We start from the raw sequence: 16,255 nt of genomic DNA, 5'->3' as shown, positions 1-16,255 counted from the left end.
GACTCATCAGTTCTTGCTACTCCAAAAATAAAGGTTTTCGCAGCACTGCCGTTGAAGAACTCATTGAATAGCAATTGTCTCATTGAGTAGCAATTGTTGAGTGTACAATAAGAAACTGAGCAGTGAAGGGTATTTTCTGCTTGTTTTGGCTGCATAAAGTAGACAATCGTGGTGATTTCTGTTTCTAAACGATGGTGTGGCGAGGGACGGCGGAGGGACGTGAGAGAACGGCGCGAGGCCGGTGGTGCGATTGCTAATGAGCAACACCTGTGAAACACACCGGTCTTGCATCTCTCACGGAGAGGGGAAGCATAAAGGAGGATCGACGACGTTGATGATCGAGAGAAGAATAGGCCTGTATTTTAGTTGTGTTTTGTTTTTGTATTTGTATTTTATTTTAGCCAGCAGTCGTCCATGAGGGGCTGCTGGCGGTATTTTGGTTTGTTTGTTTTATTTTAAATAAAGTATGTTTAATTGTTCGCCGGTTCCCGCCTCCTTCTTCCCTGAACATTGCTACACTGGTGCCGAAACTTGGGAAGAGGGAGGAACGTGCTGTCAGAGAGTCCTCGCCCGTGTGGGGAATCAGCGGTACCATCGAGCATGGTGCGCGAGTCGCCGCCGCTCGCCGTGGGCCGGAGCCTGCTGCCATCCGCCAGAAGGGGAGGAGCAGGGAGCGGGGGACTCGCGGCCATGGACGCTCGAGGCGGTGCGCTGGAGTGAGTTGCCGGTTGGACGGTCGAGCTCGCTGCCGGCCGCCTGGGTATTGGAGGGGCGGCTGCCATCCGGGAGGGAGAGGAGGAGTCGTCGCCGCTCGCCGGGGGCTGGAGCCTGCTGCCGTCCACCAACGAAGGGGAGGAGCAGGGAGCGGGGGACTCCTGCCGTCTGCGCAAGGCCCCCGAGGAGCCGTGTCCGTCGCCGTCCACCGGGCGGCGGAGGAGCATTGAGCCGTCCACCGAGAGCCATCCAGCGTCACCGCCAGGCACCGCGGAGGAGATCGCCCAGCTGGTGGGGTACCAGATGGCAGCGCGTTGCTGGAACCGGACCAAGTTTTTTTTTCTTTTTTTTCTCCTCTCTCCCCTCTCTTGATCTGTCGCTCCTCTGCTTCCGTCTCCGTTTCCCTCGGCTTGTCGGTCCATACCCCCCAGGGATCGCCGCCGCCGGGGGGGGGAGTAGGCACAGGCTCGTGGGTACCCCCCGGCCTGTGAGGGGCGATGGGGGTATGTGGCGTCACATTATCAAAAATACAGTAAAACTGTAATATTGTGAAATATTAAAATAACTGTTTTCTATTTGAATTATATATATATATATATATATATATATATATATATATATATATATATATATATATACATATATATATATATATATATATATACAGGTCCTTCTCAAAAAATTAGCATATTGTGATAAAGTTCATTATTTTCCATAATGTAATGATAAAAATTAAACTTTCATATATTTTAGATTCATTGCACACCAACTGAAATATTTCAGGTCTTTTATTGTTTTAATACTGATGATTTTGGCATACAGCTCATGAAAACCCAAAATTCCTGTCTCAAAAAATTAGCATATCATGAAAAGGGTCTCTAAACGAGCTATTAACCTAATCATCTGAATCAACTAATTAACTCTAAACACCTGCAAAAGATTCCTGAGGCTTTTAAAAACTCCCAGCCTGTTTCATTACTCAAAACCGCAATCATGGGTAAGACTGCCGACCTGACTGCTGTCCAGAAGGCCATCATTGACACCCTCAAGCAAGAGGGTAAGACACAGAAAGAAATTTCTGAACAAATAGGCTGTTCCCAGAGTGCTGTATCAAGGCACCTCAGTGGGAAGTCTGTGGGAAGTAAAAAGTGTGGCAAAAAACGCTGCACAACGAGAAGAGATGACCGGACCCTGAGGAAGATTGTGGAGAAGGACCGATTCCAGACCTTGGGGGACCTGCGGAAGCAGTGGACTGAGTCTGGAGTAGAAACATCCAGAGCCACCGTGCACAGGCGTGTGAGGAAATGGGCTACAGGTGCCGCATTCCCCAGGTCAAGCCACTTTTGAACCAGAAACAGCAGCAGAAGCGCCTGACCTAGGCTACAGAGAAGCAGCACTGGACTGTTGCTCAGTTTTGCATGTCATTCGGAAATCAAGGTGCCAGAGTCTGGAGGAAGCCTGGGGAGAAGGAAATGCCAAAATGCCTGAAGTCCAGTGTCAAGTACCCACAGTCAGTGATGGTCTGGGGTGCCATGTCAGCTGCTGGTGTTGGTCCACTGTGTTTTATCAAGGGCAGGGTCAATGCAGCTAGCTATCAGGAGATTTTGGAGCATTTCATGCTTCCATCTGCTGAAAAGCTTTATGGAGATGAAGATTTCATTTTTCAGCACGACCTGGCACCAGCTCACAGTGCCAAAACCACTGGTAAAGGGTTTACTGACCATGGTATTACTGTGCTCAATTGGCCTGCCAACTCTCCTGACCTGAACCCCATAGAGAATCTGTGGGATATTGTGAAGAGAAAGTTGAGAGACGATTTCTGCCTTCTGCCTCCATGCCACGCCGCATTGAAGCAGTCATTTCTGCAAAAGGATTCCCGACCAAGTATTGACTATTGAGTGCATAACTGAACTTAATTATTTGAAGGTTGACTTTTTTTTTTGTATTAAAAACACTTCTTTTATTGGTCGGATGAAATATGCTAATTTTTTGAGACAGGAATTTTGGGTTTTCATGAGCTGTATGCCAAAATCATCAGTATTAAAACAATAAAAGACCTGAAATATTTCAGTTGGTGTGTAATGAATCTAAAATATATGAAAGTTTAATTTTTATCATTACATTGTGGAAAATAATGAACTTTATCACAATATGCTAATTTTTTGAGAAGGACCTGTATATACATATATATATACTATATATATATATATATATATATATATATACTATATATATATATATATATATATATATATATATATATATATACATACACACACATATATATATATATATATATATATATATATATATATATATATATATATATATATATAATTCAAATAGAAAACAGTTATTTTAATATTTCACAATATTACAGTTTTACTGTATTTTTGATAAAAAATACCTCCTTGGTGAGAGACTTTCAAAAAGAAAGTCACAGTGTAATTATATTAGTGCTGTGCGTTAAACGCGTTATTAACGGCGTTAACGCAAACACATTTTAACGGCGTCAATTTTTTTATCGCGAGATTAACGCTCTTTTTGGCCTAGCAAACAACACCACACCGGATAGCTAGACCGGAAACAAAACAACAGGCACGCCGCACGTACTTGTTTGGGCTTGCGCGCCGGCCAAAGAGTAGTAGGCTAATGCCTGGCTCACACTACAGGAGTTTTAGGCCGATTTATGCCCGATTTCCCCCTCCCGAGAATCGGAGAAAATATCTTGTCGAGGACCTCGATCGGTTCCGATGTTCGGCGCAGATTATCTGGTAATGTGAGGCGTTCACAGATCGAATCTTGCACCTCCCGATCTGCTCTCACACAAATCGGGGTCGCCCCGATCATATCAAACATGTTTGATATTTATCGGGATGAGCAAGATTGTGATTACGTCAGTATTGTCACAATAGCCAATAAGAAACAAGTAGGGCTGTCGTGGTGAAGGAATGAGGTAATTTTGAGTGACTCAACAGCGTGATATGCGCATAGACTGTAAAAAAGGATATGCGGTATTACCTTTATTTATTATCTTTATTTATTTATTTATTGCTAAATAAAAGTGTTACACTGTTGTCGGCAGGCACGAAGACTAGTACATGTTCAGTAATGAAACCGAAACAAAAGAAAGTGGAGTAAACAGAAGATACAGTGTCAAAATAAGGGTCCACATAGTATAACAGAACATAAACCTGACACAAGCTTGTTAGATCATTGTTATATAACAGTTAGTTCCGATCCTGTAATCTCACCAAACGAGAGGCTTTCTGCTGATATTTCATCAGTATCGTCATTGCTCGTCTCTGCGTGTTATAGACAGGGTGTCACTCAGTCCAGTTACACAATTAGGCCACTAGGTGGCGGCAAGATACTGCCTTTGAGTGAGTCATAACAAGAAATTCGGATTCATTCTAATATATAAGTAATGAAACAAGCTGTTAATTATTTTAACATTTAATTTTAACTTTGAGCTCCACTTTATAAGGCTCAGCTGCCCATTCCGGCACATGGGCAAGGCAACGCTGAAGCTGACACGTCACCTCATAGAGATGACGCCATTCATTAGAAATATCCTTAAATGTTAAAAGGATGATTTTTTTTTTTTAAAGATTTCGCTTTCCTTGGTCACGGCATATTTTTCAAATATGACTTGATCTGAAGGACAGATATTTAGTTTACATCCACTTTTCCGCTTCCGATCTGTTGCGTGAGATCACGTGATCATGGTGGAATCATATCTGGCATGATAATCTTATTAACATTTTGTAGTGTGTGATGCGCCATGATTTTCAAATCTTGTAGTGTGAGCATGTTTAAGATTTGAGGGAAGAAAATCTGCAAAGATTCTCCTTAAGTGTGTGGTGCAAGCAGATTTTAAAATCGGTTAGGATTTTAAAACTCCTGTAGTGTGAGCCAGGCATAACGGTACGTTTTGAGTGGATGGCGCGAGCGCGAGACGCCGATCTAGAGACGTGCACTCTCAACGCAATAGAGTGCGGCGCGGGACTAGATTTGATGGCCGAGTGCGAGGGCGGGCTCGAGCGGTAATGCACTCACTCTGTGTGCGGATACGGGAGAATAAAACGATTCGCGGGACTCCCGCAAACTAGAAATATCTATGAATAAAACATAAAAACTAATACATTTTTATTCATATGTTGCAGAAAAGCAACAAGAACAACTAAAACAAAATAGAAACGATTTACAGGCCAGAGTTTCTTTTTATAACATGTTTGCAGCGTTGAGGGATGTAGCCAATCACAGACATATGAAGAAGCATCAGAAGCATTTAAAATAGACTCCCCTCACCGCTCAAAACAGACTTTTTGTTCAGTGCTGAATTCTGTAAGCTGGCAAATCCTCAAATTATAACAAACAAAGTGTATATATTATGAAAGATGCATTGTGCAGACAGCTTCACTGATAATAACAGATGTGTGAGATTGCGATGAACTGATGTCAGCTTTTTAGGAATTATTAAGGGAGCGCACTTTGCGTGCATTCAGTCATGCCAAACCATGCACTCAGTAGCCTGCTTGCTTTTATGTTATAACAGTGGTTTGTGTGTTAATGCTTTAATAACAAATAATTTATCAGGAGCATTTATGCTGATGTGTATGGTGGCGACACGTAGGCGAAAGTATTTGGAGGTAGCCTACAAAAAAAAGAGTGTATTTGCGGGCGGGAGCGGGACAAAAATGTTGCGGGCGGGAGAAAGTAACATAGAAAATAGTTGAGAACCTCAGTTATAACGACCCACGTATGAAAAAAATTGACGGGTTTAAATCGGGCTTGGGCTCATAATTACAGTTTATGTGTCGGGCCGGGCTCGGACACAATGCGCACGGGCTCGGGTCGGGCTTGGTTTTTTTGGGCCCGATCTAAGCTCTACAATGGATGACTTCAGACAGAAGCACATGGATACCACAGCTAAGAACAAACTTAATGCTGATCCACTTTTCCATGTTGATAAGAGCATTAAAATTAGAAAAAATAATGAGACAAATAGAAATCAAGGGACATTTAGAATAGATAAAAATGTGCGATTAATCGCGAGTTAACTATGGCATTAATGCGATTAATCACAATTAAATATTTTAATAGTTTGACAGCACTAAATTATATATCTAAGTACTGAGTAATTATTAATTGTAATTATGCATAATTTACTGTTATTACTATGGTAAGTACATGTAACATATGTAACAAGGACACTGTCAAATAAAGTTTACCAAAAGATCTTACTGACCCACCAAAAAGACTGATTTTGTCAATGTAGAATCCTTTTCACTTCTGTCTCTAAACTTTTAGTGATAAAACATGGAATATCTCAGCAATACTGCAATGTGCTTGGAGACAGTCATGCTTACTCGCTCAAAAAATGACACACAATAATGCTGTGGCGACATGGCACTAAAGTGTCTCATTTTCTGAATGGACAAGGGTGGCTGACACTGTGTCTAGTCTCATCAGGAACAGAGCAGAACTGTGGATTAGGTCAACACCTGTAACATTATCTTATAGAGAGGCGTCGGGCTGGTCAGGCCCACTTCTTGATGATTCATTAAAAACAGATGGTGGTTTAGGCCCAGCTTTCTGCCTTTCCTCTAAAGAACTGCAGCTCACGACCTTTTACTATAAAGGAGCCTCTGGGAATCTAGCAGAAGAAATAGCAATTGATCCCTGCTCACTCTCTAAGCCTGGTTAACTGAGGTTTCATTGACCAGCAAAAGTCCACAAAAGCCATTCGATGTCTTTAATGATACTAATAGCTGACTCTAAATGGCCATTTTATGCAAACGTGAGGAAAAAGATGGCAACAGCCATGGCCATGAACTTAAAGCTACACCAAACAAGCCTCACTTTATTTGATGCAATATAAACTATGCAATAGTATTTGTTGCATAATGTTGATTTACTTAAAAAGAAGCAAAAATTGAGGTTACAGTAAGGCAATTTCAAATGAAGTGAATGGGGTCAATTTTTGAGGATTTTAAAACAAAAACTTGAAGCTTATAATTTGACATTATATTATAATAAGAAAAATTGTCAATATAATAATTTATTAATATTGTAATAATAAATTATTTCAATATAATAATTATATTGTAAAAACAATTATTTGATGTTGCTGTTAAATCATCATATTTACAGTCATTTTGGGGTTTATAGCATTGCATTTTCATGCCAACAGGAATTAAAAAAAAAAAGTGATTTTAAAAGCATGGTAACATGCATATTGTTTGCATCTCGTGGCAATATTATTGGAACAGTACGTATTTTAATGAGTCATAAGTCGGGTTAGAGGTCACCCTTCCGCTTGAACTCAAAAGTTTTAACTATGGATATTTTTCTTACAAAAATCCATCGCTTTGCTTCAGATGGCATTTATTAATCCATTTGGAGTCGTATGGATTACTTTTATGATGGGCAGATGTGCTTTTTTTGGGCTTCAAAAACTCGGGCACTATTCAATGCTATTAGAAAGCTGGGAAGACCCATGATATTATTTAATACAACTCTGATTTTGTTCTGCTAAAAAGAAGAAAGTTTTTGTTAATAGGCTTTCATTCTTTTGGCAAGGCTTCAAAAGAAAAAAAAATACCAGATGGTGCCATTTTCTCAGGTTTGGTCAATAAAGAACTCTCTTTTTCTTCCTGTTTTCTGCTTCTGGATATTATAACATCAATTGGATAAATTATAATTGTGTGTATAAAAATACTGGTACCCAAACAAAATCTTTCTGAAAGCTAATTTTTGAGATATCAACACAACTTCTTATATTTATGGCTTTGATTTTATAGCAGTTGTAGAGTTCAACATGTTTCATAAATATATATTTTATATAAAACAATGAGACCAAACTTAAGCCTCTGCTCCCAAGCTTCAAATTTGTATGACAGTTTTTTGACAGACATTTTTGTCCACTATGGACCTACAGTATGTGTAACTTTTTTTTTTATTTACACACAAGGGTGAAAGCTATTAAAAAGTCTTCCGGGAGGCTTCTGGCCTTGATGTGCTGCGAGCAAAAGGTTTAATGAATTTCAAACATGTCCAAATAAATTCTATAAAGAAGTCTATCTAGGACTGTGGCCTGAACTGATGAGAATGTTTTGTCCGCAGTCAATTGGCTGAAACCATGGATTCAAGGTTTTACAGGTTAGCAAGAATTTTCTCCATTCAAAAATATGCTAGAAATGACAAAGAAATAGCAAATAATCCAGTGTATTGAAGTAGATATTTTACCAATGATGAATTTGCTTCTGGAGGGCTCTTAAAAGTGTGACTGTGCTCAAAGACTGTGTACATGCTTTTGGTGCCATCAGCCCGTCAGACGGATTTCACCAGGTATTACAGACCCCGTTTCCTGAAACATATGTTTGGTGTGCAAATCTTCCAGCTTTGGGTGTTTCTGGAAGAGCCCAGCACTGATTCATCGGCAGCAAAGAGTTGAGAGATGACAAAACTTTCATTCCCTCAGGCATTGGCTTCTCCCCTGTAATCTTCCATTTTAAATTGAAGAAAAATATATCATCAGTGTCACTGCTAAAGAATTCAACTGTTGTTTCTTGTTGTTGCAGGATTTGTCTAAATAAATGACAAATAAATGATGCCCACGTTCTATCATTCCAGCATTTTGCTCTTGATAACAGACATGTCATTCTCGAATTTCGGTGTATTGTCAGCTTTATCATTCCTTTTGAATGAGATGACAGAGAATTCATTTCAGCTTCAGGGACTTTGCACCATAGCAATATTCATAGAATTGTTTGTTTTTGTCATGTTATTTATATTAAATTCTTTTATGTTGTGATTATTGGTTGTTTTATGAACCCACAATACTGAAGCAATGTACTGACTTACTTTGAGGCACAATGTGCGATTCTACTCTGTATTCTACTATATTATCACAGGTTTGAATGACTCCAAAGATAAAATAAGATTTGTCATATTGCCTACCTCTACTTTGGCCTGAATGGTCTGACAATCATTTTTCTGATTTACCTTTTCTTTCTTCATTTTGTTACCTTACAAAGCTAAATTTTTAAAATAGATAAATTGGTTTGGCTGTACTGCTCTGTGACTTGTAACATCTTAAAAACCAACATGAAAAAAAGTGTTATAATATGTTTTGCCATATCGCTCACCCCTAGCACAATGATTTCAGAAGGATCATGTGACACTGAAATCTCGATGTCAAATCTCGATAATTTAATTCAAAAGTGACAAAAATCTCCTCCACCATTTAGCAGGTAAATCTCCCCTCCGCCATGGGCCACTTTTATGATACTTTTCTAATTTTTGGAGTTTGACAGTAAAAATCTGCATCTGATTTTATTGTACAGTGTATGAAAAATAAAAAAAACCCTGTAAGAACAAGTAAATCCATTGTAAAAAGCTTTGGATTTTTCTTATGATAGTGTGTTGCTTTGTTCCATCAAAAAAAGCATTAATCTGTTCAGCTGAGTGCATATCATTGTCACATACTTCTGACAATCTGACACATCAGATAAACACTCTTGTTTATAACTGTGACTCACTTGAAGCATCTTTTGTGTCTTGTATTGAGGAGTCAAAAACAAACACCTGTCTGAAATGAATCTATGGGGGTTTTTTTATACATAACTTGACATTTTACAGAATTCCCTTCATAATGTTCCTTCGAAAGAGATAATAAAGAATAAACAATGCACTAAACAAGTTTAGTTTAAACACCCAAAAAAGTTAAAAAAACACCCAATCCAAGCACGAAAAAGAGATAAACAGAAGAAATATTAGGCCATATTTATACGACGGAAACAGCAATAGCAAGGGTTTTGTGCATTTGAGAATTTTAGGAATGGATTATTACTTACTGTAACCACACTACTTGTACTATAAAAAACTTTTATGCGAAAGTTTGCATTTTATTTTTATTATTTATTTTTTTATTCATTTTGAAATTAAGGAATTTTTCAAGGCATGTAGATTTTACACTGGTGTTTACCCCATGTTTTTATTTGTGTTGGGTTTTTTGGGTTAGGGTTCAATATCTGTAAACTTAACAGATAATTTCCTCGCTGAAAATTAATGTACCTTATCCATTTTTCTAAAGCTTTTTATTTTCTTACGGTGTGGGGTCTAAGCATTATCAACCAATAATTTATTATAGAAATAAGATTATTGTTCAAACAACATCACGACTGAGAGCTGTTGTTCCCGTTAAAGCAGCATCATGCCAAAGTAGTGATATTCAGAAGTAAAAAAAGGTATGTCTACAAATGTGATATTGCTTGCATTCAACAGTTTAATAAACAAAATGCTAATTTTGAGAAACTTATATTTCAGACACAATATTGCCAGTTACTTTGTCTGCTTTTTACTCTGCCAACGATAAAAAAGCATAGTTCTAAACCGAGTGTACCTGTAATTCATTTCTGAATGAGTGTTTTCGAACAAATCAATTGAAGTGAATAATTCATTGGCTCAATGATAAAGAGTCACTTGCGTCAATCATAGGTGATTCATTTCTGAGTGAATCAGCGTTTTTAAGCGAATCGATTGAGATAATAATGAATTGCCTGAATGCTTGAAATAATCATTTTAATGAAGATTTAACGACTCCTATAGATATTGCCTCCTATTGGCATAATAATGTAACCTGCAGAAAGAGTTGCTGAAAACTTCCCACTCGACTCACTGAAACGTGTAAACAAATACAATACAAAACTAATATTCAGACGTCACCATCGTCAAAACGATCCCCGTTCACACGGATCCGCAAAAATGACTGAAAACGCTGTATTCTGCTGCCAGGACAGTAGTGGACAATGTCACTTTGTAAAGAAACACTTTAGACTTAACACGTAATACACATGAGCATGACGTCACTGTTTTTACAAATTCACATTGACACTGAGACGGTAAAGGTATCATTTTTAAAAACGTGCACTTTGAAACCCGATTTAGAAGGTTTGCTTTTTCAGGCCCCCAAAACGCTGTTATTTTGTAATCGTGAACAACCAAAACGCATAAAGTTTTACGTTTTTAGCTGAAAATGGTGCCGTGTAAACTGCAGCAGTTATGCAAGGGGCATAACTGACTTCAAAATGTTATAAACACTCTTGAAGAAAAAAATATTGCTAGTCTAAAACTAGTCTAAGCAGTTTATGCAACTGGCCACAGAACCAACCGATTGTAAATTATAAATAAAAAACATACCTTGTATTTGAATGAGTTTAGCATTTCAACTACAAATAATCATTCTGAGATTATTGGCCAGGACGTTGTGAAAATATAGTATGTCATTCCAAATATATACCCTATGTCCTATTTTTTGTGAGCATGTTCTGGCAATATATTTGTGAATGTGTAATGTTTTTGCTCCCTCACTACTTCCCATCAGTCTTTATGGGAATACAAAACCCATTGGCCATATTTAAACCCCAGTCACACTGTCAGCACTGTAGTTCTCCAGCTCTCTGACCTCTCCCCTGTGGTGGCTGCCTCACGGGACGGCTCGTAAATGCCTGTGGATAACTCCTCAGGTGCTCCCTGACCTCCCGCATCATTCAAAAAGCTGAAATACCTCCCCAGAGAGACAGACAGGGAAAGAGAGGGAGGGTTGATGGGGGATAGCAGATTGAGAGAATAAGAGAGAAATGGCAGTATAGGAATTCATAAGACAGGCTCTCCAGAAAGATACAGGGAGAATTAGAAGAGACAGAGCCGGGTGTTAAGCCTTGCTTGTGATTGCGTCCGCAAGTTTTTTTTTTTTTTTTTTTTTAAGGTTTATTTCTGGCCAAACATAAATTTAAAAATGATGGTTTGACCAAAAACATGTGATTTAAAATAGATTATTTTTGTTTAAAAAAATATTATTGAAAATTTTGAATTTGTAAATAAATAAACAAATACAAATAAATAAAATAATATATCTAAAATTACAAAATATGAATAATTATAAACCAATTAATTATAATAAAACAATGTTATTGTGCATATGGACATTTTTTTATTCCACACAATACCATTAAAATATATTTTGACTTAAAACTGAAATTCAATTAGCAAGTTTATCCCATTCAACCCATCAATTTAGACTAACAAGACTAACTTTGCACATCCATTTGAAGGCAGTTGACTGCCAGACATGCTCCGTGAGGTTCTGGCTTAAAAACGAGGCAGAGATCAGTATTTTTTTAAGTGACAGATACAAAGAAACGTGAATTACTGTGATTCTACATATAAACACAAATCAGATGAATAATAATGTCTTCATATTTTGCCCAAGCTAACTTGGGAATAAAGGTTTTTATATTGAGGATAAGGTTTTATGTGTTCCCAAAATGCAATGCAGTTTCGGCTGGATTCATTTTATTTATTATTGTTTGTTTTGTGTCTTGCAGTGATATTCAGATCTATTTATGTAATGATGTGTTTGTTGATTATCACCACTATTAAGTATTATTTAAGTGTTGAGGGTCTATATGAATTTATGGAAGTCTTAAAGGGATAGTTCTCTAAAAAATGAAGCTGTTCCAAACCAATATGGATTTCTTTCCTGTCTAGAATACAAAAATAAATTATTAGAAAATAAATAAATACATCTTGCTTCATGTTGCCTTAAAGGGTTGGTTGATTATGATTTCACTTTTTCAACTTTAGTTAGTGTGTAATGTTGCTGTTAAGCATAAACAACATCTGCAAAGTTACAACGCTCAAAGTTCAAACAAAACAAAGGGAGATATTTTCTTTTACAAAAATAGTTTAAGGACTACAACTAAAGGGTGGTAGGGACTACAATGAGATTCCTTACAGAGTAGTGACATCACTAACCCCAAAATTGACATAAACCCCGCCCCCGGGAACGCGATTTATATATTATCAAGACAGAAAATACTAATCAATGACTAGAAGATAGTTAACTCCACATCAGCTACATAAATTCATCAACTAAGCATTCAGAAATGTCCTGTTGCATTCTACATGTCACTTCTTATTGAGTCTCTCTATCTTTGTCTGACTCTGGTTTGAACATAAAAGGCTGAACAGTTTCTGACATTTTCTGAGTGTCTGTGTGAAGTAATGAAGTAACACACACAAGCTCTTGAAGCTCCGCCCTCTGTGCCGAGAGCAGCAGCTCATTTGCATTTAAAGGGACACACAAAAACAGTGCGTTTTTGCCAAGCGGCAACATTCCAATCTGAAAAATGAAGCCTACCCGGAAGTGCGAAAAACTGCAATACATCGAATATCCGCTAGGGGCAGGTACCAAAAGGGAGCAAATGTCCATAGACGCCATGTTAAAATGTCCGTTTCAGAGCATAAATTCATGTTTTTACAGGTTTGTTCCATGGACTTTTATTGTATTTTTCGATAGGTTCTGAGTGCCTGACAACTGTGAGGGGGGTGAATTTTTTTCTAACTCGTTAGTTTAGACCAGTGGTTCTCAAACCTGTCCTGGAGGACCCCCAACACTGCATGTTTTCTTTGTCTCCCTAATCAAACACACCTGATTCAACTCATCAGGTCATTATCACATGGGTTAATGAGCTGATGAGTTGAATCAGGTGTTTTTTATTAGGGAGACAAAGAAAACGTGCAGTGTTGGGGGTCCTCCAGGACAGGTTTGAGAACCACTGGTTTAGACCGTATTTAGATATAAAATGTATGACAAATAAGGGCATGGTTAACTTTGATTGACAGCTTGATTGACAGCTGATAACGGGCTGCGACGAGTGGATTTCCTGAAATGTGACGCCTGACACAAGACATCATACCACCTCAGATCCTTTCTGAACATTTGTATTGAAATATCGTACATAAAATGGGTTGCTCTTCTATAAACTGCACTAACCGACACTGTAGGAGTACTTCGCTCCATTTTTTTTTCCGGTAAGTGACATTCCACTACTATTTCACGTAGTTAGCACTATTTAGTATCAATGTTTGTGGACAGATAAGTTAGCGTCCAAGGTACTTTACCTATGGTTATAACTGATTTTTGAAACACTGTAAATGCGTCTGCCAACTGAATAATATAATATAATATAATATTATATAATATAGCTGAATTTCCAATAAAGCTGTTCTCATTAACTAATATATTATTTTTGTCAGAAAATAGAACAAATAGCTATGATATAGTGAATGACTAACTTTTTTTATATGTAAAATTATCTGAATTGAGAGAGTTCGGGAACTGAGTGAAAGATCTGTGATAGTGCGTTTAACAAGTAATAAGCACAAGAAAAGAAAGGAAATTAAAATGGTCAAACAAAACTCTTTAAATATAAAAAGAGAAGCAGATAAATTACAGTTCCGTGAAAAAAAAAAAAGGCGCGTGCTCAACACATGAATGTGCTGCTGCTCGTCTCAGCCATTCACTGAACAAATTAACGTTAGACGCAGAGATAGTGACGGCAGGGAGAAAGAACAGTACTGGCAACATCTGGAGGTTACTGAGGTTTGTCTAAAAAAGTCGCTAGATTTGTCGCTAGTCGCTTTTTTGAAAAAAATGCCGCTAAAGGGGTCTGAAAAGTCGCTAAAATAGTGACAAAGGCGCTAAGTTGACAACACTGCCTAGTCTGCCAGTCGATCTTATAACGTTACAGATAGCTGAGGCTGCTGGTGCTTGGCTCAGTCTCACACAAAGCCCACCCTTTTACCCATATATGGATTGGCCAGAAGGTGGGCGGGGTTAGGATTTCCCAAGATTTTCAAAGATGGCGCCGCCCATAGCCCCCATAAACGGCCTCAAACCATTATTCAGAAAGTCTACGGGTGACGTCACAGACGCTCTGTAAATTTTTTTTACAGTCTATGGTTTTTGCTCACCCTCAAAAAGGGACAATTTTGCATGCTATAAAAAATATGTGGGGTATTTTGAGCTAAAACTTCACATACACACTATGGGGACATCATATACTTATTTTACATCTAGTGAAAAGGGCGTTATAGGACCCATTTTAGATTTTTATATATATATATATATATATATATATATATATATATATATATATATATATATATATATATACACATATATACACACACACACACACACACACACACACACACACACACACACACACACACACTTCTAAAGGTGCTATTGACATGAAACAACCAATGCAGACCACACATGCAAATAAATCAAATCGCAGATGCCCATAAATTAAGTTATGTGTAATAATGTTAAATGCCACAGGGGAAAAGTACTGAACACGCTTACTGAAATGTATTTAATACTTTGTACAAAAGCCTTTATTGGTAATGACAGCTTCAAGGTGCCTCTTGTATGGAGAATCTAGTCGCATGCATAGCTCGGGTGTGATTTCTTCCACACAAACAGTCTCCAAATCTTGAAGGTTCCGTGGGCCTCTTCTATGGACTCTGATCTTTAGTTCTTTCAATAGATTTTCAATTGGATTCAAGTCAGGCGATTGGCTGGGCCATTCTAGCAGATTTATTTTATTTCTCTGAAACCAATTGAGAGTTTCCTTGGCTGTGTGTTTTAGATCATTGTCTGGCTGAAATGTCCACCCTCGCTTCATCTTCATGGTACATGGCAGCAGATTTATATCACAAATGTCTCTGAACATTTTTACATTCATCCTTCCTTCAATTATATGAAGTTTGCTTATTTGCCTATTCACACCTGAGATCTTGTAACACTAACTAGTCCCATGCCAGCGGGGAGGGTAAATGGCTAATTGGGCCCAATTTGGACATTTTCACTTAGGGGTGTACTCACTTTTGTTGCCAGTGGTTTAGACATTAATGGCTGTGTGTTGAGTTATTTTGAGGAGACAGCAAATTTACACTGTTATACAAGCTGTACACTCACTACTTTACATTGTAGCAAAGTTTAATTTCTTCAGTGTTGTCCCATGAAAAAAATGTGAGGGGTGTACTCACTTTTGTGAGATACTGTATATTCTCCAAGTATTTCACAGGCTTGTCCAAATGTTGTGCAGCAAACTTTAAACAACCTTCAACATTCTTTTTCTTCAGCAATGGAGTCTTGCGTGGTGAGCGTGCATACAGGCCATGGCGGTTGAGTGCATTACTTACTGTTTTCTTTGAAACAATTGTACCTGCTAAGGCAAGGTCTTTCTGAAGCTGTCCACAAGTGGTCCTTGGCTCTTGGACAACTGTTCTGATAATTATTTTCACTCCTCTGTCAGAAAATTTGCGAGGAACACCTGGTCGTGGCCGGTTTAAGGTAAAATGATGTTCTTTCCACTTCCGGATTATGGCCCCAGCAGTGCTCACTGGAACATTCAGAAGTTTTGAGATGTTTCTTGTGTGACACCTTGGTAATGAGACACCTTTTTATAGGCCATCAGTTTGGACTGAACCAGCTGATATTAATTTGCACTGACAAGGGGCAGGATTGCTTTCTAATTACTGAGTGTCTTGCCTTTCCATGCCCTTTTGCACCTCCCTTTCTTCATGTGTTCAAAACCTTTTCCCTATGTAATTTAACATTATTACACATAACTTAATTTATGGATATCTATAGTTTGATTTCTTTGCATGTGTGGATTGC

At 38.1% G+C, this 16,255-nt stretch overlaps 1 protein-coding gene across 1 annotated transcript in view; it reads left to right on the top strand.

Moving 5' to 3' along the window:
* The window catches only part of sorcs3a (sortilin related VPS10 domain containing receptor 3a), a 309,488-nt gene that overhangs the window by 158,290 nt on the left and 134,943 nt on the right, over positions 1-16,255 (top strand). The gene's annotated exons all lie outside the window — the stretch shown is intronic.

The sequence above is a fragment of the Siphateles boraxobius genome, unplaced genomic scaffold (assembly GCF_051911475.1).
Source record: "Siphateles boraxobius isolate OS27281-9 unplaced genomic scaffold, OSU_SipBor_1 29, whole genome shotgun sequence".
NCBI lineage: Eukaryota > Metazoa > Chordata > Actinopteri > Cypriniformes > Leuciscidae > Siphateles > Siphateles boraxobius.
Note: the sequence above shows the minus strand (reverse complement) of the source record. Positions and strands in the feature narration are given on the sequence as shown.